Source organism: Nomascus leucogenys, chromosome 8, assembly GCF_006542625.1.
Source record: "Nomascus leucogenys isolate Asia chromosome 8, Asia_NLE_v1, whole genome shotgun sequence".
Classification (NCBI taxonomy): Eukaryota; Metazoa; Chordata; class Mammalia; order Primates; family Hylobatidae; genus Nomascus; species Nomascus leucogenys.
Genome location: NC_044388.1, coordinates 94,293,281 through 94,311,438, shown reverse-complemented (window position 1 = coordinate 94,311,438; position 18,158 = coordinate 94,293,281).

Sequence of the window (18,158 nt, the reverse complement as noted above, 5' to 3'; positions counted from 1 at the left end):
CTAGAAGGTCAAAGATGGTTCTCGCACGTGACTAGCAGTTGATACTGGCAGTTGGCTAGGAGCCAAGATGGTCTGCTGGGACTACACATGGACAATATCTGTGTCTTGGGCTTCCCACACCCTAGCAGTTGGGTTCCAAGAAATAGCATCGTAGGAAAAAAATGTTCTAAGAGGGAAAAAGCAAACATTTTCTGCATTGTTAAAGGGTATGCCCAGAACTGGTGTAAAATCACTTCTTCCTCCTAATAGGGGCAAGTACTCACAGGACCAGGGCAGATACAATGGGAGGATGAATGAACATCAATTCTAAATGAGAATATAACAAAGAATCGCTGACCCTCTTTAATCCATGAGACTTTATCCTGTTTCATGAGATACAAATATTTCAGGTAACCAAAAAGAATAACAATAACTTTGTTTTCACCATTTTTGATGAGTTTGTTTAGGTTATACACATGTAACTATCATGTTTTTCCTCACTTTCTGAACTTGTGTAACCATCAAAATGGAAAAATATTTTATTCTGGAGAGAGATTACATCTAAAATAATTCCAACTCTAAACGATCATGGACTATTAAATTGGTGTCGTCTCTGATTACTCTCCCTATATGGTTTCAGTGTCATATATTGAAAATTTCATTCCTTATTTGTTCACGATGGTCACTCCTATAGCTATCCTCCTTCATCTCTGCACAGAAAATAGTGTCCCAGACTTAGGATATCTAGATGTTTGGCCTGGCTCAGCTATTTTGTAAGTGACCTTGGGGAAATCAGTAAGCTTTCAACAATTTTCTCACTTATTATGTGTTGATAAAAGTAAAACAAAATAATGCTTCACTATAATGAGACAGTTTATGTGAAAGTGCTTTGTACAGTGTGTTATATTCATGTGAAGGATAACTGCCCACTCACTATGAACCCTCTCAGGGGACAGCTTGTGCTTACATGGAATATTGCTTTGCTGGTTAAAGCCAGCCAGCTGACACTGACTGTATCTTTGAAAAAGAGGCCTCTGTCCACAGCCACTGCATGCACTATCGCCTTTGGGAAGAAGGCCGTACACCAGTGGGGCCCCCATGTGTTTCAGGCAGCCAGCCAGCCAGCTACAACCCGTCAACCAACCATTACTAGCCCAGTTGGTCTTTTCACATTACATACTAAACCCCAGTAATTTCAATCTGTTTTGTTGATTGTTTAGATACTTGGTCTATGGGACGCCAAATCATCAGTTTGACTAATTTGGGTACTGGATTCACCAGATGTTTTGGAGCTACATATGCATGTGGTTCATATAGAGAACCTTGTGTGTGCCCTTGTGGGTGCCTGACAGCTCTTTGGGAAGATGGAAAAAGCTTTTTGTAACACATGCCGTTGCTTCAAAGTCTTAAAGCCACCACCACAATTGTTGGAATCTGGGAAATAGAGTTAACTATATGCATAGAAAGAATGTGTTATTTTATTCCCAAGATAAACTAAACCACCCCTTTTCCCCACATTTTTCTTTGTCTGGCCCACCCACTCACTTTGCCTGAAATTTTACCTTTTTGCCCATTTTGAAAATTGAAGATGAAAACAAAATTGCCAATTTGTTCCAAGGTATAAAATCATCATTAGTTAGTAATATAATTGAATGAATTGATTATTAGCTAAGCAGTGCCTTTCTAATTGAGTCCTGAAGGAATAGAACAGATGACAGATGATATTAGGTGAGATAAAAGAACATGAAAGGTTTAATATCCCTGATATGGATGATGAGGACATTAGCCACCAGCTAAAAGAGTGTAGAACATAAGCCAGTGAAGCAAAAAGCAGATGAGGTTAGGCATTTACTCCAACGTCGTATGAAAGGACTTCTACAAAGGAGATGGGGTGGATTGGGTGTGAACTGTTTGATCTGACATTACTAGAGGAATGGTAGGAGTTCATGACTCCAGATATTACTATGTTACTAACATCTCTCATACTATACTCAAGCGATTTGATTGTGATAGATTGCAAAAGTAGCCACAATACTTTGGATCAACTTTAATTAATAAGTAGTTGATTTCTCCAGTTTGAATCTGGGATGCCCTTGTGACTGGCTTTGGCCAATAGAATGTGGAGGAAGAGAGAGTGTACCAATTAGAAGCCTAGGCTTTAAGAAGTCTTAAAACTTCCAATCTTTTTGCTCTTGTAACCTGCTATCGACATGTAAATAAACCCAGGCCAACCTGCCAGAGAATAAAAGGCATGGAGACCAGGTGCCACTGTCAACCCAACTAACAACCAGGCAAACGTTGGAGTCAGAGCTGCTTATCTGACTATCACTGACCTCAGATGCATGAGTAAACCCAGTCAAAGACAGCAGAACCACTGAGTCCAGCCCAAATTACTAGGCCATAGAACCCTGAGCTAACAGAATGATTTCTGTTTTAAGGCACTAAGCTTTACAGTGGTTTATCATGCCTCAACAGCTAACTGTCTAAGTGATATAATGGAAATCACTCTAATTTTAGAGTTATTTGTAGTGTATGGGGGTCATTTGATCTTTCCTCCAGGATCAACAGGAGCTTGTCGAGAACAAAATGGAATGCAGAGAAAGAGCTGGTTATAGTCCTTTCAAATCTTGATTTGCCTGGGTTAAATGTTTTGATTACTCAGAGCTTACTTTTCTTTTTATTTATTTTTTCTTTTTATCTTTTTTTTTTTTTTTGAGATAGAGTTTCGGTCTTGTTGCCCAGGCTGGAGTGCAATGGCAAGATCTCGGCTCACTGCAACCTCTGCCTCCTGAGTTCAAGCAGTTCTCCTGCCTCAGTCTCCCGAGTAGCTGGGCTTAAAGGCACCTGTCACCACACCTGGCTAATTTCTTGTAGTTTTAGTAGAGACGGGGTTTCACCATGTTGGCCAGACTGATCTCCAACTTCTGATTTCAGGTGATCCACCTGCCTCGGCCTCCCAAAGTGCTGGGATTACAGGCATGAGCCACCACGCCCGGCCCAGAGTTTAGTCTTCTTCCACTCAGAAACAAGATATTTCGAAGAGAAGATTATAGTAAGGTAAGATTATAGTAAGGTAATAGTTGACAATGCTTTTATTCCCTTGTGAAAGTGACATTCATACCCTAAAGCACATGATCCATAATCCAAAATAGTGAAAACAGTGATGAGGTAATAATGATTAGCAGTGAAAATAATGACGAGGTAAATATCGTAGGTGCTTAGGTAACAATGATAATATAACAATGGTACTAATAATCATACTTAAGAAGAATATGAATTATCATTATTATGTACTCTCTAAGTTTGGGGTACCATATTAAGGATTTCAGCAGCACACTCTCATTTAAGCTTCACTATAACAAAACAAAAATATCACTGCCCTCATTTTATAGATGTGGAAATCAAGTCTCAAAAAGTCAAATTGGGTTTCCCAGGGTCACAAGAGTAGAAAAACTAACAGCTAAGACTTAAATCTATCTTTCTATGGCTCTCAAAATCATGTTTATAATTATTTAGTTAATAAATAAACTAATAACTACAATAAGCCAAGCACTCTTCTAAGTGACAGAAATGGTAAGAATCATGGGGCTCAGATTTTATAAGGTTTATGTTCTAATCAGGAGATACTGGAAATAATAAGGAAATAAAACATTTAAGATAGTAACAAGTGCTGTGAAAAAAGATAAATATGATGCTGTGATAGTAAGCAAGCGATTCTTTACATTGGGTGACTGTGAATGCCACCTAGCTATAAATGACAGGAAAGTACAGCCATGCAATATCTGGTGGGGAATGATTCTAGTAGGAGGGAAAAGTTAATACACAGGCCACAGGACTACAATGACATTAGACTTCTGAGTGAGAGAAGGCATTGCTGGAACATAAGGAAAGCTGAGTGTGAGTGATTCTGAGAAGATAATCAGGGTCTTGATTATTTAAGGGGTCTCATGATCTACTTGCAGATCATAGTGAACAGTTTTGATTTAGTTTTGAATGCAATTGGAAACAGTTGGAAGATTTTAAGCAGGCAAATTACATAATCTAATGTATGTTTTAAAGAGATGACACAAACTTCTCTGTAGGATTACTTTAATACTCCTTTTTGGTCTTATGACTAAGAGTGTAAGTCGTAAGACGAACCAGAAGTATTAAAGTAATCCTAAGAAATAATGATGGCTTGAACTAGGGCAATAGTAGTGAAAATTATAAGTAAACAAATTTGGAATACAGTTTTGGATGTTCAGTTGACAGAATTTACTGATAGAATGATTTTTAATGATAGAATGGTTCTAAGGCGTGAAACTATTGAGAATAACTTCTAGATTTTAGGGTCTGAAGGCCACATATTAAAAGGACAATGACTAGGGTAGAAGCAGGTCATGAAATGGGAAAAAGGCTCAAAATCTCTACATTTGGTAATTCATGACATTTCATGATACTTCAGGTCATGAAGTGGGAAAAAAGCTCAAAATCTCTGCATTTGGTAATTCCAAGAATATATATTTAAAAAGATATTTTATACAGAAGTATGGTATTCAAGGAAGCCTGTACCAAAGATAAAAACATGGTGGTTACCTGCAAACAGATGGTAATTGAAGCCATGGGGGCAAATGGCTGGACAAGCTAACCTAGAGAAAGAGTTCAGATATGAGATCAGAGGTGGCCAGAAATAATTTTAGAAGCCAAACCAAAAATTAGCAGTCAGGCTGAAAAAGAGTGACAAAGATAACTGGGAAGGAAAAGCTAGTGCAGTAGGATTAACCCTAGGAGAACATGTTTTTCTAAATGAGAAAAAAAGTATTTCTTTAAAAAAGAAAAAGTGACCAATTTTGTTGAGTGTTTCTGAAAGTTTGAATAAAAGGAGAAGAAATGACGATCAGACATAACTTGGGATAGTTGATGATCATACCATTTCAGAAGGCTGGTGACAATAAAAGCCTAAATAGAAATGAGTTAGGCCAGGCACTGTGGCTCATGCATGTAATCCCAGCACTTTGGGAGGCCAATATGGGAGGATCACCTGAGCTCAGGAGTTAGAGATTAGCCTGGGTAACATGGTGAAACCCCATCTCTACCAAAAAGACAAACAAAAAATAGCCAGATGCAGTGGTGCACACCTGTCGTCTCAGCTATTTGGGAGGCTGAGGTAGGAGGATCATTTGAGCCCAAGAGGTTGAGGTTACGGAGTCAAGATCACACCATTACACTCCAGCCAGGGCAACAGAGTGAAATCCTATCTCAATAAATACACAAATAAATAGAAATGAGTTTATGAGAGAATGCAGAAGAGAAAGTACACTGATACTCTATTACTTGCCATTTGTTTGTGGGGAAAGGATTTATTTTGAAGAAGTTGGCCTTTTAGTAGCCATCCCATTATAGTCAACTTGGTTAGAAATGTCATAGAGAAATGGGCAAAGGTATAAGAGTAGTGCCTCTGGGATGCCTGTAGTCCCAGCTACTCGGGAGGCTGAGGCAGGAGAATGAAGTGAATCCGGGAGGTACAGCTTGCGGTGAGCCAAGATCGCACCACTGCACTCCGGCCTGGGCGACAGAGGGAGACTGTGTCTCAAAAAAAAAAAAAAAAAAAAGAGTAGTGCCTCTGAAATAAAAAAAATTACATAAATCCTCAAACTTTATTAAATTATTTTTAAAATAATCTAATTGTAAGCTAAGTTCCACTCTAAACAATACACTAATTTTAGCAATGAATAAAACATTTATATTCCAAGGAGACCAACTGATGTGTCAAAACATAAAATAAAATAACTGGAGTACCAATCAACCTCTAGGATGGGATAAGTTGATTTTGACTAACAGCAACAGTTTTATGGGTAAAGTCAACATTTATAAGACTTGGAAAGAGGAGGAAAACTGATAATTGGATAAGTCAGAGGAAAAGAGGAGAGACAGTGGCATCCAGTGTAGCTGGGGCATAAGTTGGGAAGGGGTAAAGAGGTAGACTGAGGCCAATATTTAGAATATCTAGGTTATATGCAATTTATGGTGATATAAACAAGGAGCCAGTAAATAGTATTAAGGAGAGGAGTAACATGATCCAGGCTGCTTTGTAACACCAGCATTTCATTACTGGTATGTGCAAGATGATTTGGAAGATAAAGAGACTTACTTAAAGGCTACTGAAATAGACCAGATGAGAGGTAATGAGGTATGAACTCAGGCACTACAAATAGAAGTGAATGGGGAGAACTTTCGAAGATGTTGCTGAAAAAAAGAGAAATAATGGTTTGTTGGTTTGCAAATTGTTCCATTGCTGTGGGCTCATAGCAATCCATTCCTATGGTCTACTCCATGGTGAGTCAGACAGTTATCATTTACAGTGCATGAATTAGTGGTCTGGGGATTACTACTGGCTGAAATGTATGAATGGTGCAAAAAGGTAGGGTTGGGAGCTAGAATGAGAGACAGACGTAGAGAGAGAGCATCGAGAGTCCTGCGTACATGGCAAATTGTAGCATGTAGTTAGTTTACTGATAAGGAGGCTCTTGGAGCTTGCTGCGGTCACCACAGAGGATTTTGCTTACCTCTGGCCATCTGCTCCAGCTCTGGTTATCTTTTCTTCTTCTATCCAGAGTCCCAGAATGACTTCCTGAAAAAAAAAAAAACAAAAACAAACAAACAAACAAACAAAAAACAATGAAAGGAGAGGGAAGAAGGAGAAAAGGAAAGAGCTGTCACCTCCTCAAATTGTTCTCAGATTTGGGTCTGTATTGGGGGAAAGGGGATGCAATCGTGCACTCACACTCAGAAATCCTTGGTTCCAGCATGTGAAGTGGAAAAAGGTATTGGTGCTTTGATTGACGCTGGGGTAAAAGCCTAAAAGCCCAGCCTTCTTGGCTGGCCCCACTGGGCCCTCCTAAGGTCTCTATTGAGATTGTGGCAAGTACAGTCATTGAACCACTGATCCAGTGCTCTCATTTTTCATGCTGGGAAACTGAAACTTGGAGAAATGAGGTGCTTGCACAACCGTCACATACCTGTTCAGTGGCAGAATGATGCCTGAAATCAAGTTTTAATCCTGGGCTGATCTCATAACGTATTCATTTCATTCAGAATTACAGGCTACCTCTCTGATTTCTTATAGTTTCTTGCTCAATGGGTTAAGCATGTCTTTTTCATCCGATCTTTTCAAATCTGGGGCCTTACTGACCATGGAAGAAATCCCACTTTGAGAACTGGAAAATTCCTAAAGAGAGTAAACAATCTACCAGTGAGCATATGTTTCATATGCAAATTAGCCAAGAGCCCATCATGTCCCTTGCCCCTCCACATACATTCTCTATCTGGCTCTTATACTCCAGGCCAATGTTCCTCTAACCTAATCACCCCAGGTCCAGGTACCAGGCAACTCAGGACAGCTCCTACACCCCAGAGCTCACTGAAATTATTCAAACTAAGCAATCATAAGCCTAGTCATCAACTGGTCCTTCCTATGAAAATCACAATAAAAGCTCTTACTCACATTCTTTTAATATTCCTCCTGCTTCCTGCCCAACTCTGATGCTTCTCCATGTGACCTTCTTGCATGGTGTGGCATGCTCCTACCTCTTGGGAACTGTAAGTAACAAATTGTCTTTTCAATGCTAGGCTTCTTCTGATCTCCAACAGATCAGGAGAAGCCTGAATACCTGAATAACAATGAGACCTATATTTTAAAACACCCATGTCTCTTCCCTGTTCTTATTTGTCTTGACTATCTCACCCACTGCAGTGTGAGCTCCTGAGACTAGGAGGCAGATTTTGCTCTACTTCGAAATCTCCAAGTACCTGGCACAAATAGTAAACACATAATACATATGTTAAAATTATGAATGTGGATTTTTAAATAAAACTTGCAAATTTAATACATGAAAAAACCTCTAATAGGCATTATCACTATTCTCAATGAGCTGATAGTCAAGTCTTACCTAGGAAAAATAAAATATGCATCTAGGTAACTGAAATAAAAAGTTTGTATGTAATATGTCAAAATAGAGACTCAGATAAGATGTGTTCACATGCAACAGGAAATAAAATTATCAGGTGTAATTTAAGAAGTGGAAGTGGTATTGATAGGCAAAGCCAGGTATGAGGCATCTCAGTTGGTAAGTAGGACATACATAAAGTCATGAATGTAGAAAAACAATGAAACATTAATTACCGTGTTTTAAACACGTCAACATCTCAACTTTTCCTTTACAAAAATGTCCAAACCATTAGCATCATTTAAAAGATAAGTCTTCCTCTGTTTTCTTTATCTGACCCACTCTTCTGTACTCATTCTTTGAGAAACCTGTGACTCCCCGAGTCCAATCTTCTTCCTCTTCAGTGCTCCCATAGTAGCCCCCATCTCTCTCAACCATAAAATGTAGAGTATAGTGTAATATTGTCCAAGTGTCTATATTTCTCATTAGACTTTAAACTCCAGGAAAGATATCTCTCTCTCTCTCTCTCTCTCTCTCTCTGTCTCTCTGTCTCTCTTTCGCTCTGTGTGTGTGTGTGTGTGTGTGTGGGGGGACAGGGAATGGTGGTATCAGTCTTGTGTTGCTCATTGCCATGTCCACATCATCTAGAACACAGTGAATATTCAATAAGGGTTGACTGATCAATTGATTGCTGAAAAAGAGAGAAAGGAGTTTTTCCAATTTGGCTGCAGTTAGAACTGTGTCGATGAGCTGGGAGGTGACTGTATAATTTATCATTTCACCTGTGATATTATTAAAGCTAAAGAGGATGCAATTATTAACTCTGTTGTGACAACAAGAATAAATGAGACTTGCTTTGGTAAGTCAGGGTTTTAAGTTACATCTTGTCTCAACTATTGTCTGCGCTTAGCCTGGTCTAATACAAAATTTCACAGAAGACAAAAGAGGCAACCTTAAAGATAACACTTTAGAGCTCAATCATTGATGCTTCCTCCGTTGTCTTGGTTACTTGCTCTGGGAAAGGTCTGGAGGACTTCAACCTTGGATACAAAACGTTGCCAGAGAGTCTAAGACAAAGTTTATTGATAGTAATAATAAAAGTAGTGGTAGTAATAATAATAAACTATCTTAGTTTTTAATTGCTACATTACAAGGTACTACAAATTTGGTGGCTTTAGTGGCATTAAATTTGTTGTCGTAAGAGTTTCTATAGGTCCAAAGGCCAGGTATAGAGTGACTGGATTCTTCACCAGGCTGAACTCAAGGCATTTCCTAGGGCTATGGTTATCATCAGAGTTTTGTGGTCCTCTTCCAAGCTTGCTGGGCATTGGCAGACTTTCTTTCTTGTGGCTGTAAGACAGAAGTTCTTATTTTCTTGCCAGCTTTCAGATGGGAACCACTCTCTACTCTTAGAGGCCAGTCTCAGGATTTTGCCATGTGGCTTCCTCCATAGGTAGCATACAAGACGGATGCCTGCCTTCTTCCAGGCCAGCCAAGCACATCTCTCTGGCTTCCTCTTCTGCAATGACCACAAAAACTCTGCTTTTAAAGGACTTATCTGATTAGATCAGGCCCACCTAGGAAAACCTCGCTTTTGCTGTATAATGTAGCATTATCACCACAGTAATATCTCCTCATATTCACAGGCTCTACCCACAAAAAAAGCAGAAGTGATTTTAAGGAGATTTTGGAGATCATCTTAGAATTCTCTCCACTGCATGTATCATTTTTGAACAGTCTCCATAAGACAGGCACTGTGATAAGCACTATGCTTGCATTATCTTATTTAAACAGCACAATCATTTTATGAGGTAACTGAGACTTTGGGATTACAGTTGATGCTGTGGTACCACTCAAACTTCTTCCTCCCCACTTCAGGATTGAGCTCCTGCTCTCCCAATTGCTGGGAGATTTAGTTGTTGAGGACTCTTAGCTCAGTCCCTCTCCAGGAGGCATCACTGGATGAAGACAATTGACCACACCCAGAGCCACACTCCCTCCCCAGAGGGAGGTCACATTCAGTTATGGCAACTGTAGGTTATGAAGTCTCAGGCCCTTGACCTTGAGACAGGAGCATGCAACATCCAGCCCCAGAAGTTCTCACTGGATCAGCTGTGGCTTTTGTTACAAATCTCAGTATCTGGATCTGTTTCAGGGAAACTGACATAGTACAAGGAGATGAAAAACAAACAAACAAACAAAAAAGCCGTGACATAGTTCACAGAGATAGTATTAATAAAAGCTAGGACCAGTGTTTGAACCCACATACAAACAACCCATGCGGTAAACACTGTGTGATCACTCCTTATTAGTCACTTAAGCATTACAAGTAAAGAATTTGGAAAATAATCATGTCTGTTTCCTCTGAAACCTGAGATCAATTTGGGCATGTTATTATTTGCACAAAGAAAAAATAGGAGAATATTTTTTTTTTTATTGGAGTCAAGATACACAATAAACCTGTGATTGATTTCTTGCAATGTTATCAATTCAAATACTTTTGAGAGTTGGACAAGAAAAAATAGGTCTCTGGACACATCACTTTTTAATACGGAATTGCAGTTCCGATGTCACTGCCTGAATGTCTGCATTAATAGGAATAACTTAAGCTTCCAGGTTAATGGTTCCCAAATGCTGGTCCTTGTTCCAGGCCAGTGACAGCAGAGTGTCAGGAGCAAATCAGGCATTCAATCAATAGCTGATAAATAGATGGATTATTAACCATCACCCTTAATTTTCTGAATAGGACTTCACAGTGTAAAGTGTCAGGTACATATTTGTAAAAGTCTTTCCAGGTGGTTCTGATGCAGAGTCAGATTTGAGCAGCCTTACTGAGGTAGTTACCTTAATTTTTATTTTGGCAAAATACACCTATTGCCAAATTTATCATTTAACCATTTTTTAATTGCAGTAAAGTATACACAGCAGAAATGACTTTTACAGTTTTAAAGTATATATTTCAGTGGCATTAAACACATTCACAATGTTGTGCAACCATCATCACTATTTTCAGAACTTTTCCATCAACCCAAAAGGAAATCTGTGCCTATTATGCAGTCAGTCTGTATTTCGCCTCCACCAGCTTTAAGATAGTTGTTACACTGAGTCATCTGACCCAGTTCATGTCCTGATAACTCACATATTTCATGTTTGTCCCCTGAGTCTAGTCATTTCAGACTAAATTCCCTCATATGGCATAATTTGGAGACCACACATAACATGATTTTTCTTCTCTTGATCTGTTTATATTTGTCCAAATCCCCTTTAAATTGCACTATCTGAAACCTGGTGTGGTTTTGCCAGAATGCATAAAGCAAAGCTATCCCCTGCCTGGAGCCTAACATTATACTTCTTTAATCTAACCTTAAATAGTTTTGAGAGCAGCTATTTTATACTGCTGATACCCATTGAACTTGACAACTAATTTTTTATATGTGCTACTGGTAGGGTTTATTTCCTTGTGTGTAAAGATATTTTAGGAATCTAAATTCAGGAATTTATATTCATCCCTTTTAAATTTGTTTTAAAGCAAGTTTTTTCCAACTTTCTGGGATCTTTTGAGATATGATTTTAAATTTAATTATTATCTTAATTCAAGTGAGTTTCAGATGTCATATTAGGTTGTAAAATTCAGGTCCTCCGACAAAACTAAATATATATATATAATGTGTTGGATTTTATGAGCCTTGGAAAGGCTCACTGTTTTGGAAATATCCATTTATCTATTTCATAATTTACCATAGCTACTTAGAACACAGAACTATACAGCATACTCTGAATTATTATTGTGAATAAGAAAAGTTGAGTCCCTTCTTGTATTTGTCAGTGGGATAGGCTAATTTCTGTAATGGCCACCCAGAGATGTCCTGTTCTAGCCTTATCCTTGCCATGTGTGATTATGGTGACAAATCATCACTCCCATAATTATGTTACATGGCATAGTTTACTATAAATTAGATCATCTTGGATTATCTGGGCAGCCCCAACATAATCATATGAATCCCTAAAAGCAGAGTGCTTTCTCCCAGTGGTGGTAGAAGTAGGGTCAGAGAGATTTAGAGCATGAGAGACTCAACGTGTGGTTGTTGCTTTGAGAATGGAAGGGGAAAACATGTGAGAAAGAGTGTGAGAAGCCTCTAACATCACAAAGCAGACATCAGCAAGGAAATGAGGATCTCAGCCTTATCCCATTGAAAAAATATGTGAATTCAGCAATCTGAATGAGCTTGAACACAGATTCTTTTCCAGAGCTGTCAAATAAGAGCCAAGTCCAGCAAACACCTTGATTTTATTCTTCTCAGACCTAGAGGAGAATACCCAGAAAAGCCCATCTAGATTTTTCACCAGCAGAAACTGAGTGATAAAAAATAGTATTGTTCTAAGCCTCTAAGTTTGTGGTAACTTATTATGCAACAATAGAAAAGTAATATAGCCAGAGACTGGTCAATAAAATAGAAATACTTCTGAGTCTTACAAATGGAGGGAATTGAATTTAATTGGTCAAACAGATGGGGGATGGAGGGGAAATCTAAAAATTCAAATAAGGGAATTGGAGTCAATCTAATGATTCTAAGGAAAGAAATCCACCATCACTTCTAGGGCTGGAGGTAAAATGAGAGGAGGTGAAGTTGCCAGAGCCGAGAGCTGAAATGACGCTGGTGCCAGCCCATTGGGAGTTGGAGCCAGAGAGGAGATGAAGACACTGTGGAAGCCATCCAAGTCAGAGAGAGAACAAGGGGAATCTACTCCAAGGTTTCCCCTTCTTCTGCCCTCCAGTTGTCAATTAATCCTTCTCATTGGCAAATCTGCCAGGAGGCCAAAAAGCAAGGGCTCTTAGAAAATGTTATAATGGGGCCAGGCACAGTGGTTCATGCCTATAATCCCAGCACCTTGAGAGGCAAAGGCGGGTGGATCACCTAAGGAGTTTGAGACCAGCCTGGCCAACATGGTGAAACCCCATCTCTACTAAAAATACAAAAATTAGCCAGGCGTGGTGGTGCATGCCTGTAATCCCAGCCACTCTGGAGGCTGAGGCTGGAAGATTGCTTGAACCAGGGAGGTGGAGGTTGCAGTGAGCTGAGATTTTGCCACTGCACTCCAGCCTGGGCAATAGAGTGAGACTCCATCTCAGAAAAAAAAAAAAAAAAGGAAAATGTTGTAATGTCATTCTCTGGTGATTCAGAACAAAGAAAGAGAACGGTAAGGAATGAATTTGACAGCAATAAGTCAAATGACCAACACAGAGTTTACATTATTGAGCTTACAGACTAGCAAAATAGACAATAAATAATTTGAGTGTCCTATATTAAGTGCCCTACTATTTGCCAAGGAGTATGTCAAGCAAGCATTTTATATACCTATCTTATGGAATCATCTCAATAATCCAGAGTTATGTTGGCTCAATTCTTCACCCCTCCCCTGCATCCCTACTCTTGCCATAGGCTCCTCCTGGGATAAGTTTCTCTCCCTACATTCTTGACTTCGAGGTTTGGACATCTGATCTTCTATGGCTAAATATGTAGGGCAATTGTAAAAGTGTACCTGTTCCTTGGCCTGAAGAAGCTGCATGTTTTCACATGATCTCTTTTGCCTTTTTCATCCCAGAGGAAAAATGAGTCCTAGTTAACATGCTAATCCTAGGAAGATGAGACAAGTGCTGCAGAGCCAACCCAGACAACCACTAACAGGGTGAGGCAGAGCTACCTCCAATTCTGCAGCCTGTGAAGAGTTCAACTCCAGTGAAGCCCAGCCTCAATCAGCCAATGCCCAGTGATTATGAAAATAAGTGATTTTTGTCTTAGCCACAGCATTTTGGGTTGGATTAATAGGTACAATTACTGTGGCAAAGTTAACTGCTACAAATGTTGAAAATTAGACAGCAGAAGAACAAAGTATAGATGATTAATACATTCCAAGATCGCCAGAGTTAGTAAGCAGCAGAGATGGGATCTGCCTGACCACAGACCCTAGGCTCCTAAACACTGCCTGTACTATTTATAATAAATCTTGGATTCTAGTTTCAGACTGGAGAGCACAATCAGCGGTTCATAATCCTTTGAGATTCATCATTCAGGTCCCACCTCTTTTTTTTATGGAATTGCTGTCAGGGTGACTCTTCTTTTCTTAAGGAATGAGATATCGCCAGGAGAACCCAGCTCCCACTGAGAAGAAACAAACACAGATCCCAGCAGCTGCCTGAGTAAGTCTGTGCCATCCATCGTCCCCCAAGCTGCTCAGAGACAGTGATGCAGTGTTTCAAGCTGCCTCTGAAATAGGCGAGCAGCTGGGCTGGAGCATGAAGCTGGTGATTTAAGGTGGTGTCTCTGCCACTCCATGCTGCCACTATGCCCTCAGAGGAATTCACGTAAGTGGGGAGTAGATGAGCTCTCCAGGGAGTTGGTCAGGCCAGTGGTGCTGAAGCACAGGGAAATTTATGGCAACGTTTCCAAATGGCTGCCAGCAGACCAGTGAGGCTTCAAAAGCCTGGAGAGCCTCTTCCCTTGCTTCACTCCATTCCCACTGTCACCGCCTAGTTGTAATTCTCAGAATCTCAGGCCTGGATTATAGCAACAAAAGTCCTGTCACTTAGGCTTCAATCTCTTCATTTTTTATCCCATTGGGATGCAATGACTCATACTTCTTTGACCCCTTTGTATCATACATCCTAATAAAATAGTCATAGTGGAAAAAGTACAAGATTAAATATCAGAGCCCTATATTTGTATCTAAATAATATTAGATATCATTACATAATTGGGATTACTATAACTCTCACATACATGTAACTCTTAGCTATTGTCTTTATTGTTGTTATTGTTATTAGGGCTAAAAATTATTTAATGCTTCTAGGTTCTAAAGGATATATATCAAAGCACAAGCCTATAAGCTAGAGTCCATGATCCTCGCTGTATAGACAAAGAAACTGCAACTTCAGAGAATGTAAGCACCTTGCCCCAGATCCTATAGCTAATGAGTAATGGAACCCTGAAGTGCTTGAACCCAGTACTCTAGGCTTTAGAAACTGCATGCTAAACTGCGTAGATGTTCCACTTTCTAGCTCTAAGCATTGGGCCAGTAACCTGACTTCTTTTAGACTTGTTTTGTTTATCTAAAAATGGCAAAATAATATTTCTATTAGTTTTATTCACTTAGTTACAAGTGACAGAAAACTTAACACACATTTTTCTTTAAGAACAAAAGGGAAATTATTGATTTATGTAACTGATTTTGTTTTTTTGAACAAAAGTTTCAATGTCATCTCCACCACTCAGCAGTGTCTTTCTCTGAGCTGGCTTCACTCAAGGTAGGGTCCCGATAAGTGGTGTTCATGGCAATTACAGGGTCACACACTACTGTCCAGAGCAGCTCCAGTGACAAGAAAGCATTTTTTCCCTAATGGTTTTAATAGCCATCCTGAGGTAGGTTGATCCAAAATCAGGCCATTGGACCTCAGTCACAGTAGCCCAGAAGATAGAACACACCAGTTGGATGTGATGAGGTCATGCTTCAACCTATAGTGAAAATATTTTAGTGAACAATCCAAAATGGGTGAATTCACTATGGGGACAGCCTGTTCTCAAAAACCAAACCAAACCAAACAAAGCAATATGTTGCCACTAGAAGATTAAGGAAACTGGAATATTTTAAGTATCAAAATATATAATCACATCATAAATATGATTTTATCCTTCTTTTCACAATAGCCCTCAAAGTAAGTATGGTAGGTATTCTTATTAGAACCATGTTACAATTGAACAAACTATGGCTTAGAAGTTAATAAACTCTCACAGGATAACAGAGATAGTAAGTTACAAGGGCTGGAATCACACCCATCTATACTAACTCCAGATTTTGTGCACTAATTTTAGAACTGGAATGTGTCATCCTCTTAAGCGGCAACCACTCTTTTCAGTAACAGCTTCTAAAGACTTAAACCAGAACTTGTAAGTGTGTATAGAATGCATCTCCTTGCAGCGTGTACAACCAAGGGCATCGGACCCCTATCAGAAACACACTGTTCTGGAGGACTTTAAGGTGAGAGTTTCTACTGGAATATTGAATTTTTTGCTTCCTTATACTCCCTTCCCAGGTAGAACACTGAGATATCTCAAAGAATTGGAGCCAAATACATCTTGGCCCTTTGCTGTCTATCCTATTAGCTCAACAGAGTAGAAGTGATGGCCGCCCAAAGGACCATGCCAGCAGTCAGATTTGTCTTGGTGAGCATAAGTGCTTGGCCTGGAGTTTGCTATCCTTGTAGGTATGTTGTAAGGAGAGGCAGAGTAAAATGGAATCTGAACTGGAGAAGAGTCATTGGGAAGCAGTAGTTCTGTAAGTGGAGCCTTAAAGCAAAATATGGCGAGAAATCAGCCAGCAGAGAGAAAGTAGAAAAAACTGAAAATGGGAGGACTGAGAGGTGTCTCACACTGTCTGCACATCCATTTAGATAAATTCTATTGGAATATGTCATCATTTAATACAGTATTGGATAAGTATATTCATTGACATTTGAAGACCCTCAGAATATAGGAAACAATATGTATTGTACTAAACAATTGACATATGCTAATTTCTTAACCATCAATCACTTCCTGAGGTACAATTATTCCCATTTTGAACATGAGCAAATCACCAAGTTTAGAACTGTTACGTAAGCAGTTCAGTGTTACAAGCACCTCTTAGATGACTCTCATTCTGCAGTTCAAGCCTTCAAAAATGCTCAGAGAAAGGCCTGAAACGCTATACCCTAAAAATTTAAGATGAACTATTTTAAAAAGTGGTATTATGGGCGTTTGTTTTCCTGGTTTTGTTCATTTTTATTTTACTTATAGAGGTTTTTCCACTTTTGTCATAGTGATAATGATAATAGTAAAACATATATCACTTTAATTACTCAAATCATTATAGATCAATAACATTTCCTTAATTTTTAAAAAATAATAATAAATTTAAAATAATATGTTTTGTGGATTCAAAATGTAAAAAACAGAGCCTTTCCTTTCACAGAGCTCAGCTTCATGGACTAGCCATGACCCTTATGAATAAGCTATAAGCAAGTACTAACATCGTGCTACAGGAATCTAGCCGAGGGAGTGATGGATGAATTAATTTATTTGTATATGTAACATTAATAATTGCTAATATTTATAGTAAACTCAAAGACTCTTAAAACCCACAGTGTCCATTATCCCACTTGATTTTGAAAGTAGCTATGTAAACTATTTAGAAAAAATATTTAGACCCACTGATTACTGCAAAGGACATCAATTTTAGAGACACTGAGTGACATTCAGAGGGTTAAGCAACTAATAAAAGGCAGAGGATGGTTTTTAACCCAAAAATGCTGACTCCAAGCTCAGAGCTCTTTTCACCAGAAAATGGAGCCTCCTATGTAACATATTATGCTTTTGAAAATGTTTTACATTTACCTTAGTTATTTTTAATAAGGCAATTAATTTAACTAGTTTGTGTGGAGTATTTACTCTATGCCAAGAAAGTTGCTGGGTTCTGGAGATGAAAAAGTAATAAATTCCACAAGAAAATTATATTTGGGAGATTAGACATTAAAAGTATAAACAAAACTGTAACTACAGAAAGGAGAGTGTTAGTTTTTCCAACTTTTATTTAGATCTTTTACATATTTCCATAAATATTAAATTAAATATGTTCTATTTTCTTTTAAACACCATAAACTCTTCCAAACATATTACCCTTTTTGTCTTAATATATTAGTAACCTACTCTTATGCCATTTTAATGTAAGTAAAAATATGATTATGGAATATTAGATCTGGAAAAGGCATGAAAAGGACACAGAGCAGGTACTCAAATACTTTTGTTCAATTAATGAACAACCGAATGAATGATGGAAAGAAATGCCTGTTACTCAAAGGATCCAATTAAAGGATTATCATCTGTTGCATTGTGGATGCAAAGTTTTCTGTGTACGCACAAGTGGGCTACATTCTATCTATGACCCCTTCTACTTGAAGGCTTTGAATGTCAGGGCCACAAACTATGGTTAAAATTGGTGAAATCTGAATGTTTTCCCTGTTTTTTTAATTATAGAAGTAATATATGATGTTTCCTGAAAAATAAGATTCAAAAAATCAATCAATACTATGTAAAATTTTTATGTCATAGACACCTCTCACTCCATCCTGATCCCCTGATCCATTGTATAGGAGCGTTTCTGTATATCACTTACCATTTTTATATTATGTAATTTAATGTTTTTCTGTTAGATAATTATAAT